General features: G+C 43.1%; 1 long non-coding RNA gene across 1 annotated transcript in view; it reads right to left on the reverse strand.

The window, feature by feature from the left end:
- The window catches only part of LOC131515091 (uncharacterized), a 29,312-nt gene extending 17,582 nt beyond the window's left edge, over positions 1-11,730 (reverse strand). Inside the window, exons 1-2 of the long non-coding RNA XR_009263431.1 lie at positions 11,506-11,730; positions 1,315-1,698 (exon numbers count right to left, since the gene is read on the reverse strand). This is a non-coding gene — a long non-coding RNA (uncharacterized LOC131515091). The remainder of the gene's footprint in view (positions 1-1,314; positions 1,699-11,505) is intronic.
- Between the last annotated feature and the right edge of the window lie 7,008 nt (positions 11,731-18,738).

Below are 18,738 nucleotides of genomic sequence, written 5' to 3' on the forward strand. Positions count from 1 at the left end.
GTACATAGCATTATACTATGGAACAGAGAACACACTTTCGGGAATGCCACAGGATCACCTCTTGTGAACCTCTCCCCTCCCTCTCTCATCCAGCGCATCGGCAAGTCCTTCCGCCTCACTTTACCAGTTAGCTTGCCTATCTTCTTCCCAACTCCACAGGTGATCACTCCTGGGAGGGGGGCTCTCTCAGTGCCAGGCTCTCCAGTGGCGGGGGAAGTTCCTAGTCCCCACCCAGTCCCCATCATCAAGCACAATGGCAAGGTTCCCCTTCATCTTCTATGCGGCTCTCATAGTCAAAAGCCTTCTGTGGCTATTTCCTCTGACTTCAGAACTAAATCTTTTTGCTGTCCGGTGTCTCCAAAGCCTGGCCATACCCTCCCACCTATGCAGCACTGGCCGAGATTCATCATCTCCAGTTGGACTGGTTTCCCACCCTATGACCAACACAGCATGTGCATTCACCCCTCAGCTTCTTTCTTCATGCTTCCCCCTCCTCCCAGAGGCCCTCAGCACACTGTCCACACCCGCCACATCTGTCTGAGAGAGTCAAGTACCAGCTCCCACATTATGCCTCTCTACCCACACAACATTCATGAATACCTTGCCCTTCTGATCTGAAAGGTTTCAGCACAGAGGAGACGACCTGCAAAGTTCAGCCCACATTATTATCGCCCAGTCTTGGGAGCCAAAATACATGGCTATTGCCTTAAACTCTCACATCTTGGGATGGTTTATCTGCAAACACTAATGAATAAACACCGTTCCCAGTGGTGTCCCCTCCATAGGACATCCTCTCCAGAGGACAGCAGGCCGTCTTTTTAAACTGAAAACCAAATAAATCACACCTTTCCCCTCCCCGGCTTCCTCTCCGCCTGCATCACCAGCCCGGACACTCCATTTGGTCACGCCAGCCCTTTGCTATTCTTTAAACGACCCTGCTTGTTCCCACCTCAAGACATTTGACGTTCTCTCCATCTGGAAAACTCTTCTCTTAGAAACACACATGACGTCCTCTCTTCCTGCATGTAGAGTCCTTACTCCAATGTCACCACCTCCCAGAAGCCTTCTTGGAGAGCTGTCCCTAAAGTACCGTCTCCCTCAGTCTCCGCTCCCTCACCCTGCTTGTGTGATGCCTGTGTGACACATGCATTTGTTCACTGGTTTATTTCCCATCACGCTAAAAGAGAAACCTTCTGAGAACAGGGACTTCTGTGCCACACTGACCACTGCCTCTGTAGGGCTGGAAACCATGCCAAACATACAGCAGTGGCTCAGGAAGGAGCTGAGGACTGAAAACATTAATGATTTGCTTACCACCCCTCAGGGATGTTTGGGATCCGCCACGTTTTGTGGGTTAGAACTCCAGCTAGGCCTGTGTGACTAGAGAAGTTCTCTGTACCTCAAAGCATGTTGCCAATAATGAGTGAATGAAATCAAATTTAAAAGCCGTTTTTCTTTTATATGGCATTATAGTCATTTTGATGTGACACCGACATAGTTCTTCTTATGTTGTTTCCTTTTTATAACACAATTTGCATAATTTAAGGACAACTCTGTAAGATTTGCACAATTGAAGGCAATGCCAGAAAATGTGTTTCAGGAGTCTTCGGATTTGCAATCCTCACCGAATCTGTATAATGTCGACATCTCTTACGGTAAAGGCATGAGATGCAACGTGGACACCATATGCACTCCACTCTGGAAAGAAGAATAGGAGCGAAGGTTTCAATGTCCTGACACAGACTGATGCAAACCAGCAGCGGTCCCTTTGCTGCTGGCAACAAAGGCTGGCTGCACACGTTCAGCAATACTCAGGAAACTAACAGAACTAAAAGGGAGCCCAGCCTTTTTCTAGGCACACCCCACACAATGGGGCGCCTGGGTGGCTCAGTCAGTCAGGCTTCCAACTTCGGTTCAGGTCATGAGCTCACGGTTTGTGAGTTCGAGCCCCACGTCGGGGTCTGTGCTGACAGCTTGGAGCCTGGAGCCTGCTTGGGATTCTGTGTCTCCCTCTCTCTCTCTCTGCCCCTCCCCTGCTCACACTCTTGTCAGAAATAAACATTAAAAGAAACTTTAACTAGCCACATAAATATCCAAAATCCTTTATTGTGTCTCTTTCTAGAACCAAAATATGCAACTTTTCATATATCTGCAGCTAAGGCTGCCCCCCTAAATGAGGCCAAAATGTGTTCAGCTCAAGTAAAATAACCAAACTGGATCTCAAGTAACAAATAAATGACAACAAAAGTGGGGCTTGGGGAACAGAGCTACTTAGAAATGTATATCATCTCTCTACTAGCTGTGAACTAAGGCCAGTCCTAACAGCATCCTCCACAGACAAAACCATGTCATTATTTATGATCTTTTTCAACATTTTATGAGTAAGTTGAAAAGCAGGTATAGAGAGTTTATATTAAATAAATTAAAATATAGTTAACCAGAGTCAGATATTCCCTAGTTAAAAGTAGACCTCACCTATGTTGTGATAAAAGATCAAGGATTTATCTTAACATCAAGAAAATATAGGAGTTTTACAGAATTATAAAGCATTGTTTAATTGTTCCACGAGCATAATAGCAACATTTGTAAAATTATATGATAAAAGATTATTTCTCCATCTTTCCATTCATACAGATCCCTCCATTCATACTAAGACACACAACTTTATACACAGTTGCCTTTACTTTCTCTGTAAGTCAAGAGCATATTAAAATTAATATTTGCTTTATTGTTGGGTATTTAAATGGCCCAGATGTAATAAAAAGAGTTGGTCAGATGCCACACAAAAAGCAGCTAGATCTTAAGATAAAGGAGCCCAGGGACACAGAAGGATCTAGGCTCAGCAGACTAGAAGGCTCCACAGTCTGAGTCCCTCATTAAGAAAAAAGAATACAAAATTAAAATTTTCTATGTAAGTATATTTAATATATAACTGAGAAAAGAAATCTCAAATTATGTAATTTAATCTGACAAATACCAAGGATAAAAATCCAACAAAACCATATTTTTTTTAAGCCAAATAACTCACATAACTCTATAATACTTTCTTTTTCCTTCACTTTTTTTTTGGGGGGGGGGGCTGGATGTTCTTTGAGCACCTCTTCACAAGACAAAAAGGTTATATGTATTCTACATAGAGAATGATAGTTCGATCTTTCCTCTAGCAGAGTTGATAGGAAGGTGCTGCCTTAACAGATATATTCCTGACAGAGAGAACTTCCATTTGATGAGGTGTTGATAAGAACCAACTCCTCCACTTACAAGGTCATACATCTGATGAAATTTTCACTAACTGGCGTCTGACTCCATACATTTCAAATCTGGTTTCTCCCCACCGAGCCACACACTTCGGGAAGCAGGGAAGGAGAACACAGTCCTATGGCTGGGTGATGTCCAACCCAGCACATCCGGGCCACGACCCGGCACATTCCTACACCAGGATAGCTAAGAGTGCTTGGTGACACGTGGAGTGACCGCAACTCATAGACGTGAATCCCACGAATCCCACTGTACATGTGCTCCCGTCTCCTTTCCTTCAAGTTACCTCAAGACTGCCCAGGGCTTTATAGCAGTTTTGTTCATAGCTGTCAAAACGTGGGAGCAATCATGATGCCCTCCGTAGGTGACTGGAGAAAGAAGCTGTGGTACCTCCAGACGTTGGAATGTACTCGGTTTGAAAAAGAAGCCAACTATCATGCCATGAAGGCCATGGAGGAACCCTAAATTCGTATTACTAAGAGAAAGAACCTATCTGAAAAGACTATATACTGTATGACTCCAACCATATGACCTTCTGCAAAAGGTAAAACTGTGCCAAAAGGAAAAAGGTCGGTGGTCGGCAGGTGTCGGGAGAAGGGAGGGAAGAACAGGTGGCACACAGAGTATTATTAAGGCACAGTTATTCTGTATGATACTATAATGGCGGATACATGTCATTATCCATTTGTCCAAACCCAGAGAAGGTACAACGCCAAGAGTAAACCCTAATGTAAACTGTGGGTTTGGATATGTTGACATAGTCACTGGTTATAACAAGCGTCCCACTCGTGAGGGACAGTGGGGGAGGCTGTGCATGGGCAGCAGCAGAGGGTATATGGGAAATCCCTGTACTTGGGACTCAATTTTATTGTGAACCAAAAGCGCTCTAACAAAATTAAGTTTTATTTTTAAAAATTTCTTCAGGGCCACCCCAGTGCTACCCAAGATGAGGGAAAGCGTGACAGAAGTTGGAGAGCAAAGAGATGGTGATCTTAATCTGGCCGGGATGAAATATGTTATTTCTGCAAATTTTACAAAAACACATACATGTTGGGGAGCCTCTCCCAGGGCCTTGGAAAGATCCCTTACAAGTGGGGGGGCCTGACAGGTAAGCTTCATGGTACATCTATTACATTCAGGAGGTAAAGATTTGAAAAGAAATTCCAGAGCCGAGACAGATGAATGCCTCTGAATGCAATGGGCAAAAGGAGTCAGTCCAGCACTCTCTCCTTCTGCGGTTAGCAGAGCCTGCCTCTTGCCGGTTACCCAAAGCAGGGATCTGTGTCAGGGACAAAGAGCGTCTAGCCGGAGACCACGGGAAGTAAAGGAAAGCAAAAAAAGGTTAATTATATTATATCTGCATTTTTTATAGGGCAAAATGGTCAATATCAGCAATTTCATGTGGATGAACCCAAGAATCATTATTCAAATTTGATGAAGGCTTACCACGTGTTGTGTTATTAACACCTCCTCCTAAACATTATTACAGTTTGACCTGTATCCTCCAAAAAAGATACATTGGCCTCTGAACCCACTGCATCTCAGAATGTGACCTTATGTGGAGTTTTCACAGGGGTAATCAAGCTAAGATGAGGTCATTGGTGTGAGTCCTAATCCAATATGAATGGTGCCCTTATACAAGGGGAAATCGAGGCACAGAGATTCAAGTGCACAGGAAGAAGATGGTCTGAAGAGACCGGGAACACCATCTACTCGCCAACGCTATCAGAAGCTGGGAGAGAAGCCTGGCTTCACGGACTTCTCACAGCCCTCAGAAGGGAGCAGTCCTGCTGCCCCCTTGATCTTAGACTTCCAGCTTCCAGAACTGGGAGAAAGTGATTTCCGCCGTTTTAGCCACGCAGTTGGCAGCACTTTGCTATGGTAGCTCTAGGAAACCAATGCAGGTGATTCCTTAAATCCTCACTATGCTCCCATCCGGCAAGTGCTTTTCCTGTTCCATCTCAGAGAGAAAACTGAGGCTCAGAGAGACTAAGAACAGCGTCCGAGGTCACAGAAGCAGCAGGGGATGAAATTGAGCCTTGAATGCCACCGTCTGACTCCCATGAGGCCCATGCTCACCATCACCACACAACACCTACTCAGTGGAGCTGCCTCGGCATTCAATAATACCCATTTTAGGGGTGCCTGGGTGGCTCAGTCGGTTAGGCAGCCGACTTCGGCTCAGGTCATGATCTCACGGTCTGTGAGTTCGAGCCCCGCATCGGGCTCTGTGCTGACAGCTCAGAGCCTGGAACCTGCGTCAGATTCTGTGTCTCCCTCTCTCTCTCTCTCTGCCCCTCCTCTGCTCGTGCTCTCTCTCTCTTTCTCTCAAAAATAAATACACCAAAAAAATTAAAAACAAATAATACCCATTTTAAATCAGCAACATCCCCAGGTAACATACGGAACGTCTGAGAGTCCCTAAAACCACTTGTCCTCTGAAGTACTATTTCTCAAAACCCACCGTTCTCCCTTGAGGATAGTTAATACCAGGGGGAAAAGGGCACTTAAACTAAATGCAGTGGCCAAAACTCAGTGGTCAATGATGATGAAGGTGATAGCTTTGAAGACTGCATTTTGGAGGTAAACTAGGAAGGCATGAATTCTTAGGATAAACAACAAATGACCCTTGAGCAGACCAATTTTACTAAATTTCTGATAAAATTCTCTGATACCCTTTATTTTGCATTTGAGTTCCAAAGCATGAATATGAAGAAGGTCATCTTGCAAAAACATATTTAATGGAATGATGGATTTTGCCTGAAGCCTCTCGAATTCATTGGAGATTCAGAAAACTTTTTTTGCTGGGAAGATCCGTCTAGTCTTCATTCTTCCTGAGTTTTTCTTCTTTGGCTCTTATGTAGGTTAACTCTCACGGAATTTCATTTGTAGGTGGCTTTCCATAAGCTTTGAGCTGTTTTCCAACATCACTTTCATGGACTTCATGAAATCCCGGCTTTTTTTGCAGGAACTGCAGTTTCATTTTGTGGTTAAAATACATTGTCTTGCCAGTTGTTTATAACTTGGTGCCATCAGAGAGATTATGGACCAGAAAAATACTGAGCCCTCGAAGTATCCAGATAAAATGGATGCGTGTAGATGTTCTATTACGTGGAGACGGATGCAAAATGCAGGCTGACTCCATGCAGAATGGCAAAATACGGTTTTCCAGATAACTTTACAGTGTCAGGGGCTCTGAGAGTCCCCCCATGTCTTTGCTTAGAACATCTTTTCCCAAACTGTGTTCCAGGGAATCGTAACTCCCAGAATGTTATTAGCTGATTATATATATATGGAGGGGTGGAGGGCAGGATAGAGAGGGGGTAGAGGAAGTTATGGTTAAGCACGTTTGGGAAATACGGAGTTAAATAAATACATAAATTCGAACTCTGCAAGAATGCTCTGAGCCTATAATGTACCAATAATGTACATTTTGAATCTCTTAAGAGCTAGGCTTAATATGTAGTGGTTCCCACACGTTGTTTATTTGATGATAAAACTGTGTTTTCCAGCATTTGACAGACTAGCACACCGTAGGAAATGCTGACTTAGCAAACCCTGTCTATATACCTGGCACAAGATTACACTTTGGCTAACTAAAGGTGAGTGACCATAAATTCTAACTTTAGGACACCTGAATTATTATGACTTTGCTCTGTGAAATAACAATGGCCAGAACTCAGTTTCAAATGGTTTGGGAGTTAGTCCCTCAGAGTATTGTAGGAAGGGCATCAGACCGCAAGAAGAATTTACAACGGCCCTCATGCTTTGGGGGCCTTAGTCCCATTATCCAACGGGAGAGGACGGGTAATCCCCAAGGTTCCTTGTGGCAGATAGAACTAGAATTAAGGGAAAGAGAAGCTTCAGTGCAGCAGAAGATGCTAAGGATAGAAAGAGGAGGACCCAGTCCACACTGGCAGCATTAAAACCAGTCATCTCAGAAACTGAGGACCTGAACATGATTTCTGCTCTCCTGCAGTGCTGTTTGTAACAAGCGTAGGGACAACCAACAGGCAATCTTCTCTGCAAAGGAATTAACCTATTTCAAGGCTTTGTGGGTTTTAAAATTATCGAAGCTTGGGCAAGGGTACAAGCAGAATTGGAGGAGGGAGAAGAATACTAACAGTAGGAATGGCAGACCACATCCAGTCCCTGAGAGATGAGCAAGGCAGATAAGAAAGTATTGCTGGGGAAGCCATTCACATCCATGGGAACCACTCGCACCCTAAAAAAATTACACAAATGATCCATGATTTCCTTATTCATACCACAGCTAGCAAAAGTTCCTGGTTAGTTTCATGTTACTAAAAAGGCATTAACTTTAAAACTTCATACATTGGGGGCCTGGATGGTTCTGTTGGTTAAGCATCTGATTTTGGCTAAGGCCATGATCTCACAGTTCATGAGTCCAAGCCCCGATTCGGATGAGCACAAGCCCCGCTTTGGGTGAGCCCCGCTTTTCTCTCTCCTTCTCTCCCTCCCTCTCTCTCTCTCTCTCTCTCTCTCTCTCTCTGCCCCTCACTCACTTGCACCCTCTCTCAGAAAACAAACGAAAAATTTCATATCTTTTTTTTACCTGACACTTACTTATCCTTTCTACCCTGCTCACATTCCCAAGTAGATAGGTTGTCTTACATCATTAAATCATGTAGAAAAACTCAAGGTTTAAAACAACAACAACAACAACAACAACAACAGAAAACAAAAAACAGATCAAAACCAATTAAGGGGCAGGCGTCTGAGTTTAATCAGTTGCTACAACCATGCATTCCCACTGGCTTTCTATTAGCTGACATTGGTTTCCTAGTAGAAGGAACTATCCAAGTTCACTGAAAAGAGATTAATTGATCTTCCAGGTACCCTATTCCAGGATGATGCTACTGCTGGCATGCTTATATAAAAAGTGATAGGTAAGGGATGTCTCCACCTCTAATGTGGGTTCCATCCCACACCCTACTCACCACCTCAGCCCAAACTCCGCACAAAGGCCTCTCAGAGAGGTTGTTATGGCCTCATGTTCACCTAATGCCTGCCGCAGAATCTTCAGAAGCAAGCTGCGGGTTAAAGAAACTTCCAGCTTCCTCCGCCTTCTCTCTGGAAGATGAAACTTGGGACTCAGGGTGCTGATCCCTTATGAAGAGCTTGGGTCTGGATACTGGGCCAGGCCAGCACCTGGGGATGGAAAGGTAAAGGCCCAAAGCTTCGAGGCTGGGTCTGGTCCAGGTTATGAAGGCCACTGAGGTTCCTGTGTCACCTGGGGAGATTTAATAAGTGTGGAAAACAGGCTTGGAGTCTTCCTTGTGCTGTATCTCTCAGGAACTCAACACTGTTAGCTTGTAGGATACATACAGTCATACATGTGGGATGTATAAAGTCACAGAAATCTTCCTCATACGAAGGCTTCCTAAATACCGCCACAGAAAAAGCTATAAGAAAACCTTCCACCATCATCATCAACAGGAAACTCAGAGAGCACTCTACAGTTTTCCTTCATTAACTGAACCCATCCTAGGGGCTTATCATCTCATCACCTCAATTAGGAAATATTTGGAAAACTAATAATAAAATGCACATATGTTAAGTTTGTCTGCTTGTTTTCTCTCAACATCTATGCAATGCAGAGAAAGATTTTAGAGACTCTAGCGGAGTGAATGGGCAAAATTTTCCTTGGACCATACCACTCAAATCAAAACTCAGTTGACCTTTTGGCAAATTCTGAATCGCTTTTGGAGTGAACGTCGCTGACAAGGTCTTCATTATCAGTAAGTCATGGAGGGGATGCCAGCCCAGAACCACACCCAGTGTGGTCCCACAATGGACTAGAATAGGGATTCTCCACTGTGGTATTATTGACACAGAGTGGGGATAAACTCTAGGACATGGGTGGGGGGGGGGAGGTGGGTAGGGCAGGGAGAAGGCTGTCCCCTGCACTGTAGCATGATTAGTATCCTACTAGATGCCCACTAGATGTCAGTAGTACCTCTGCTCAGGTGTGACAAGCAAAATGTCCACTGTCCCTGGGGGTAGGGAGAATAACCCCAGTTAAGAACCAATGGCCTAGATGTTGGGCCAAAGACTTTCAAAAAACTGGACTTTTAACCTGCCAAGTGCCCATAGATTTTGGGGTGCAACTCCCAAATTTCTATGTCAAAAAAGAAAACAAAAGATTTTGGTCTGAAACTTTTTAAGCTTAAGTCTTACTGGTTGGCTACCTCAATAATTTTAAAATCCCAACATGGCCCCAGGAAAATTTCTGATTTTCGATAGCTCAGAATTCTGATGAGCCCACCACAATCTTAGCTCCCACAGGTAGACCCAAGAATACAAAAACACTCTTTAATGTGACAAAACCTTCATTCATTATCATTCTTTAACATTAAATGAGTTGCTTTTTCATTTAAAACTCTCCAGTTATGACAAAATCCGGCTCAACTCTTGAGACATCTCAGCCAACCACGGCAACTTCAGTGTTCATTTAGTTGATAGTGATTCTTTCTGATAATAATCAGCCAACAGGCTCATCAGTGTTTTACAGCTGTTCCAATAAGTGATATTAAGATTATGTCATCAACATAAAAGTGGGTATGTGTCTTCTCAGTTCCCATGACAGATAGAGAAGCATCCAAATTATCTAATTCCTGCATCACTACTTACATACATGCTTAACCGAAGAACGGCCTTGTTTTATATCACTTAAACTGGATTTTGACTTGACAAAAAACACGTCTCTCCCACTTTGATTTTGGCAATAGCATTACGAATTGGACTTTGAGAAACCCTCATGGCCTGAGATACGTGTTGAGGTTTTAAAAAAAAAAAAAAAAAAAAAAAAAAAAAAAAATCCTGTCTGGGTGTTAAAGACCAATGAAACAGCAAGAAACCTTAAGAAAAGTTTTGTAATTTTCTTACATTATTTTATCAGCGGATTGAAAGGGAGTACAGCCGTGATCAGTACTAAACTAGCTTTGCATAAACTCTAAGCCATTTTAGGATTAGGTTAAACACAGGACTGCAAATTACATAAGGGACCCACCGAGTACGGACTCTGTCATTTGTGAACAACTGAGATGCCCCTTCTTGAGGAATAATACCTGAAGAGCTAATTTAGCAAAGATTGAGGCCCATTCCTCAGGCAAGTCTCTAAACTCTGTGGGACAGAAAGAAATAATCTCCTGAGACCATTTTAAAGTGAATGAAGGGCTTTTAATAGGCATCTAGCTTATTGCATTCCAAATAAGAGGCCACAAATATGTGTTAACACGCAGCTGGGCCCCTACAGAGAAGTCCAGTGTAATTGTCATCTGATTGTCAAAAAGATTTGCACTCTTACGATGACAGAATCTGTTGCTTGGGTGGCAACGTCCCCAAATCTACATTTGGTATCGCTTCTGACAAGCAAACCCAAAGACTTCCTCTCAGATCTATTATAACCTGATTTTTGGAAAGGACAAGTTGCTTATGAAAACATTTGAACTTAATAAGTTTACATATGACTCATCTGGGTTCCGTTTGCAGTATTATCTCAATAACACAGCCAGGCTGCCTGGTTTCCTGGCAGCCCTTCTGCAGGAGAGAGACAGCCGGGCCCATCCACCGCCCAGGAATGGAAGCTTCTAGGCCAGTTGTTTCCAAGCTGGGTCTGAAGACTCACTATGTCAAAATAACCTGGGCACCCGCTAAAAATGCAGACTCCAATGTAACGAATCCAAATCTTGGGGAGAAGAGTTCTGGAATCTGTATTTTAACAAACATCCAACAGTGATTCTCCAACTCAGTGTAGTAGTCTGACCTCAGAAGACTGATATACGAACCTTGATATGCATCTTAATTTCCTGACATCCAGAGACCGTCCATGTTGAGTTGTGTTTGGTCAGTCCCAGTCACCCCATATGAGCACCAGAAGGCTGGGGGACCACCTTTCAAACCCAGTGTCCACAGCCACTTCCCTGGTCCCACTCTCCACCATCAACATCCTCACTGGAGGTGCTATTTTCCATTGAGTCCATAAACACATATGCAGCCGTGCACTTATAAAAGAGAGTAAAAGTCCTTACCTGACTCTCTTCTCCGGAGAAGCCTGTGCTGTGACTTTTCTAGAGAAGTTCGTTTGACCCTATGAGCAAGCGCTGCATTGACCAGAGAAAACCAGGAGCCCCGCCTCTTCTCGCTATACTTCCAATAGCAACGATTATTTCGTTTTTAAGAGCCTCTCTGTTCCTCCATGAAAGTCTTACAAAAACTACTTACCATGTGTGCTCGACATTGACACCACTCTCAAACATCCGTTGACACATTCTGATAAATAAATAGCACCGTCTCTTTTTTCTGTCTCATTGGCCATCCTCCAATCTACCATTATTGTTAGCAAATAGGGAAATACAGAACAACAACGACAACAAGAAAGAAACCAGGAGAAATCTTGGTGAACAGAAAATATTCATGAGGAAGGAAAAGAGCTTATCTCCTTGTCATTCAACCTTTCCATTATGTCATAGGGCAAACATTTCACTAAAAAAGAGACAGTATGCTCCAGAAGGACAACGCATTGGTCAAGGAAAAGAAAGAAACTTCTACTCAAAGCGAGGATTTTAATACAGATCTTTTTTGAAAAAGAAATATATTGCATGCCTATCTAAATCTCCTTCCTAATTTCAGGATTAAGTGTCCACTTTATAGCATACATAGTAAACACCATCTCTGACTCCCAGGGACTCCCAACTAAGATTGTGTGGTTGTAGAAATCAGAGTCTTCCATAGCTTATGAAGATCAAAACTAGGACCCACCATTTTCTACAGCTTATCAGAACATGAATGTGGGTATGAGACACAGCAGAGCTCCCAAGTGTATGGACGTGTGTAAAGGGCAGAGCACACAGCACCAGTCAGTCTGTCCCTAGGAGGCATCTGCCATGCCCAGCAGTGCCAACAACTCTTGCAGCCTAAGGAATGACAGCAGATGTCACCTTAGGAAATTTTGTTGGTTCAAAAGAGGAACTGTATGGTCAAGTTCATTGGAAAAACACACTCAAATACACCCCTGTATTTGTTTGCTAGGACTGCCATAACAAAGTACCCCAGACTGGAGGGCTTCAACAACAGAAATTGATTTTCTCACAATTCGAGAGACTAGAAGTCCAAGAGCAAAGTGTAGGCAGGGTTGGGGTCTACCAACCATATTCTTCATATTATCCCAGTGTCTTCACATGGTCTTTTCTCTGTGCAGGTCTATGCCATAATCTCTTCTTACGAGGACACCGGTCATTTTGGATTAGGGCCCTCCATATGACCCCAATGTAACTTAATAGTGTCTTTAAAGACCCTATCTCTGGGTGCCTGGGTGGTTCAGTCAGTTAAATGGCCAACCAAAACCATGCAATATCTAGGAATAAACCTAAACAAAGAGGTAAAAGATCTCTACTCTGAAAACTATAGAAAGCTTATGTTAGAAATTGAAGACACAAAGAAGTGGAAAAACGTTCCATGCTTGTAGAATGGAAGAACAAATATTGTTAAAATGTCAATACTACCCAAAGCAATCTACATACTCAATGCAATCCCTATTGAAATAACATCAGTGTTCCTCACAGAGCTAGAGCAGACAATTCTAAAATTTGTAGGGAAGCAGAAAAGATCCCAAATAGCCAAAGCAATGTTGAAAAAGAAAAACAATTCTGGAGGCATCACAATTTTGGACTTCAAGCTGTATTACAAAGCTGTAATCATCAAGACAGTATGGTACTGGCACAAAAACAGACAAGTAGATCAATGGAATAGAATAGAGAACCCACAAATGGACCTACAAACATATGGCCAACTAATCTTTGACAAAGCACCAAAGAATATCCAATGGAAAAAAAGACAGCCTCTTTGGCAAATGGTGTTGGGAAAACCAGACAGTGACACACAAAAGAATGAACCTCGACCACTTTCTTACACCATACCCAAAAATAAACTCAAAATGGATGAAAGACCTAAACGTAAGACAGGAAACCATCCAAATCCTAGAGGAGAGAACAGACAACAACTTCTTTGACCTTGGCTGCAGCAACTTCTTACTTGACACATCTCCTGAGGCAAGGGAAACAACAGCAAAAATGAACTACTAGGACCTCATCAAGATAAAAGTTTCTGCACAGTGAAGGAAACAGTCAGCCAAACTAAAAGGAAACCAATGGAATGGGAGAAGATATTTGCAAATGACCTAGCAGATAAAGAGTTAGTATGCAAAATCTATAAAGAACTTATCCAACTCAACACCCCAAAACAAATAATCCGGTGGAGAAATGGGCAAAAGACATGAATAGACGCTTTTCCAGAGAAGACATTCAGACAGCTAACAGACACGTGAAAAGATGCTCCACGCCACTCATCATCGGGGAAATACAAATCAAAACCACAATGAGATGCCACCTCACATCTGGCAGAATAGCTACAATGAACAACTCAGGAAACAACAGATGTTGGTGAAGATGTGGAAAAAGAGGAACCCTTTAGCACTGCTGGTGGGAATGCACACTGGTGCCGCCACTCTGGAAAACAGTATGGAGGTTCCTCAAAAAATTAAAAATAGAACCACCGTACAACCCAGCAATTGCACTACTATTTCTCCAAAGGATACAAAAATACTGATTAGAAGGGGCATATGTACCCCACTGTTCATAGCAGCCCTGTCAACAATAGCCAAATTATAGGAAGAGCCCAAATGTCCATTGGCTGATGAATGGATAAAGACGTGGTGTCGGCATACAATGGAGTATTACTCAGCCATCAAAAAGAATGAAATCTTGCCACTTGCAACAACATGCATAGAATTAGAGTGTATTATGCTAAGTGAAATAAGTCAATCAGAGAGAGACAAATATCATATGATTTCACTCATATGTGGAAGTTAAGAAACGAAACAGATGAACATAGGGGAAGGGAAGAAAAAATAAGGTAAAAGCAGAGAGGGAGGCAAAAGCCTGTTAAATAAAAGGCTCTTAAATACAGAGAATAAACTGAGGGTTGCTGGAGGGGTGTTGGGTGGGGGGATGGGCTAAATCGGTGACGGGCATTACAACTGGGTATTATCATAACTGGGTGCTATATGTAAGTGATGAGTCACTAAATTCTACTCTTGAAATCATCATTACACCGTATGTTAACGTGGATTTTAATTTAAAAAAAAATAAATATGGAGAGAGTTCCGGAAGATGGCGGCGTAGGAGGACGCTGGGCTCACCGCGCGTCCTGCTAATCACTTAGATTCCACCTACACCTGCCTAAAGAACCCAGAAAACCGCCAGAGGATTAGCAGAACGGAGTCTCCGGAGCCAAGCGCAGACGAGAGGCCCACGGAAGAGGGGAGGAAGGGCGGCGAGGCGGTGCGCGCTCCACGGACTGGCGGGAGGGAGCCGGGGCGGAGGGGCGGCTCGCCGGCCAAGCAGAGCCCCCGAGTCGGGCTGGCAAAAGCGGAGGGGCCGGACGGACTGTGTTCCGACAGCAAGCGCGACTTAGCGTCTGGGAGGTCAGAAGTTAACAGCTCTGCTCAGAAAGCGGGAAGGCTGGAGGACAAAGGGAGGGAGAGCTGCTGAGCCCCCGGACGGCAGAGCTCAGCTTGGCGGGGAACAAAGGCGCTCGCCAGCGCCATCTCCCCCGCCCATCCCCCAGCCAAAATCCCAAAGAGAACCAGTTCCTGCCAGGGAACTTGCTCGCTCCGCGCAAACACCCAACTCTGTGCTCCTGCGGAGCCAAACCTCCGGCAGCGGATCTGACTCCCTCCCGCTGCCACAGGGCCCCTCCTGAAGTGGATCACCTAAGGAGAAGCGAGCTAAGCCTGCCCCTCCCGCCCCCGTGCACCTTGCCTACCCACCCCAGCTAATATGCCAGATCCCCAGCACCACAAGCCTGGCAGTGTGCAAGTAGCCCAGACGGGCCACGCCACCCCACAGTGAATCCCGCCCCTAGGAGAGGGGAAGAGAAGGCACTCACCAGTCTGACTGTGGCCCCAGCGGTGGGCTGGGGGCAGACATCAGGTCTGACTGCGGCCCCACCCACCAACTCCAGTTATACACCACAGCACGGGGGAAGTGCCCTGCGGGTCCTCACCGCTCCAGGGACTCTCCAAAATGACCAAACGGAAGAATTCCCCTCAGAAGAATCTCCAGGAAATAACAACAGCTAATGAACTGATCAAAAAGGATTTAAATAATATAACAGAAAGTGAATTTAGAATAATAGTCATAAAATTAATCGCTGGGCTTGAAAACAGTATACAGGACAGCAGAGAATCTCTTGCTACAGAGATCAAGGGACTAAGGAACAGTCACGAGGAGCTGAAAAACGCTTTAAACGAAATGCAAAACAAAATGGAAACCACCACGGCTCGGATTGAAGAGGCAGAGGAGAGAATAGGTGAACTAGAAGATAAAGTTATGGAAAAAGAGGAAGCTGAAAGAAAGAGAGATAAAAAAATCCAGGAGTATGAGGGGAAAATTAGAGAACTAAGTGATACACTAAAAAGAAATAATATACGCATAATTGGTATCCCAGAGGAGGAAGAGAGAGGGAAAGGTGCTGAAGGGGTACTTGAAGAAATTATAGCTGAGAACTTCCCTGAACTGGGGAAGGAAAAAGGCATTGAAATCCAAGAGGCACAGAGAACTCCCTTCAGACGTAACTTGAATCGATCTTCTGCACGACATATCATAGTGAAACTGGCAAAATACAAGGATAAAGAGAAAATTCTGAAAGCAGCAAGGGATAAACGTGCCCTCACATATAAAGGGAGACCTATAAGACTCGTGACTGATCTCTCCTTTGAAACTTGGCAGGCCAGAAAGGCTTGGCACGATATCTTCAGTGTGCTAAACAGAAAAAATATGCAGCCGAGAATCCTTTATCCAGCAAGTCTGTCATTTAGAATAGAAGGAGAGATAAAGGTCTTCCCAAACAAACAAAAACTGAAGGAATTTGTCACCACGAAACCAGCCCTACAAGAGATCCTAAGGGGGATCCTGTGAAACAAAGTACCAGAGACATCACTACAAGCATAAAACATACAGACATCACAATGACTCTAAACCCGTATCTTTCTATAATAACACTGAATGTAAATGGATTAAATGCGCCAACCAAAAGACATAGGGTATCAGAATGGATAAAAAAACAAGACCCATCTATTTGCTGTCTACAAGAGACTCATTTGAGATCTGAGGACACCTTTAGATTGAGAGTGAGGGGATGGAGAACTATTTATCATGCTACTGGAAGCCAAAAGAAAGCTGGAGTAGCCATACTTATATCAGACAAACTAGACTTTAAATTAAAGGCTGTAACAAGAGATGAACAAGGGCATTATATAATAATTACAGGGTCTATCCATCAGGAAGAGCTAACAATTATAAATGTCTATGTGCCAAATACCGGAGCCCCCAGATATATAAAACAGTTACTCATAAACATAAGCAACCTTATTGATAAGAATGTGGTCATTGCAGGGGACTTTAACACCCCACTTACAGAAATGGACAGATCATCTAGACACACAGTCAATAAAGAAACAAGGGCCCTGAATGATACATTGGATCAGATGGACTTGACAGATATATTTAGAACTCTGCATCCCAAAGCAACAGAATATACTTTCTTCTCGAGTGCACATGGAACATTCTCCAAGATAGATCATATACTGGGTCACAAAACAGCCCTTCATAAGTTTATAAGAATTGAAATTATACCATGCATACTTTCAGACCACAATGCTATGAAGCTTGAAATCAACCACAGGAAAAGGTCTGGAAAACCTCCAAAAGCATGGAGGTTAAAGAACACCCTACTAACGAATGAGTGGGTCAACCAGGCAATTAGAGAAGAAATTAAAAAATATATGGAAACAAACGAAAACGAAAATACAACAATCCAAACTCTTTGGGACGCAGCAAAGGCAGTCCTGAGAGGAAAATACATTGCAATCCAGGCCTATCTCAAGAAACAAGAAAAATCCCAAATACAAAATCTAACAGCACACCTAAAGGAAATAGAAGCAGAACAGCAAAGGCAGCCTAAACCCAGCAGAAGAAGAGAAATCATAAAGATCAGAGCAGAAATAAACAATATAGAATCTAAAAAAACTGTAGAGCAGATCAACGAAACCAAGAGTTGGTTTTTTGAAAAAATAAACAAAATTGACAAACCTCTAGCCAGGCTTCTCAAAAAGAAAAGGGAGATGACCCAAATAGATAAAATCATGAATGAAAATGGAATTATTACAACCAATCCCTCAGAGATACAAACAATTATCAGGGAATACTATGAAAAATTATATGCCAACAAATTGGACAACCTTGAAGAAATGGACAAATTCCTAAACACCCACACTCTTCCAAAACTCAATCAGGAGGAAATAGAAAGCTTGAACAGACCCATAACCAGTGAAGAAATTGAATCGGTTATCAAAAATCTCCCAACAAATAAGAGTCCAGGACCAGATGGCTTCCCAGGGGAGTTCTACCAGACGTTTAAAGCAGAGATAATACCTATCCTTCTCAAGCTATTCCAAGAAATAGAAAGGGAAGGAAAACTTCCAGACTCATTCTATGAAGCCAGTATTACTTTGATTCCTAAACCAGACAGAGACCCAGTAAAAAAAGAGAACTACAGGCCAATATCCCTGATGAATATGGATGCAAAAATTCTCAATAAGATACTAGCAAATCGAATTCAACAGCATATAAAAAGAATTATTCACCATGATCAAGTGGGATTCATTCCTGGGATGCAGGGCTGGTTCAACATTCGCAAATCGATCAACGTGATACATCACATTAACAAAAAAAAAGAGAAGAACCATATGATCCTGTCAATCGATGCAGAAAAGGCCTTTGACAAAATCCAGCACCCTTTCTTAATAAAAACCCTTGAGAAAGTCGGGATAGAAGGAACATACTTAAAGATCATAAAAGCCATTTATGAAAAGCCCACAGCTAACATCATCCTCAATGGGGAAAAACTGAGAGCTTTTTCCCTGAGATCAGGAACACGACAGGGATGCCCACTCTCACCGCTGTTGTTTAATATAGTGCTGGAAGTTCTAGCATCAGCAATCAGACAACAAAAGGAAATCAAAGGCATCAAAATTGGCAAAGATGAAGTCAAGCTTTCGCTTTTTGCAGATGACATGATATTATACATGGAAAATCCGATAGACTCCACCAAAAGTCTGCTAGAACTGATACATGAATTCAGCAAAGTTGCAGGATACAAAATCAATGTACAGAAATCAGTTGCATTCTTATACACTAACAATGAAGCAACAGAAAGACAAATAAAGAAACTGATCCCATTCACAATTGCACCAAGAAGCATAAAATACCTAGGAATAAATCTAACCAAAGATGTAAAAGATCTGTATGCTGAAAACTATAGAAAGCTTATGCAGGTAATTGAAGAAGATATAAAGAAATGGAAAGACATTCCCTGCTCATGGATTGGAAGAATAAA

This window comes from Neofelis nebulosa, chromosome 6, assembly GCF_028018385.1.
Source record: "Neofelis nebulosa isolate mNeoNeb1 chromosome 6, mNeoNeb1.pri, whole genome shotgun sequence".
NCBI lineage: Eukaryota > Metazoa > Chordata > Mammalia > Carnivora > Felidae > Neofelis > Neofelis nebulosa.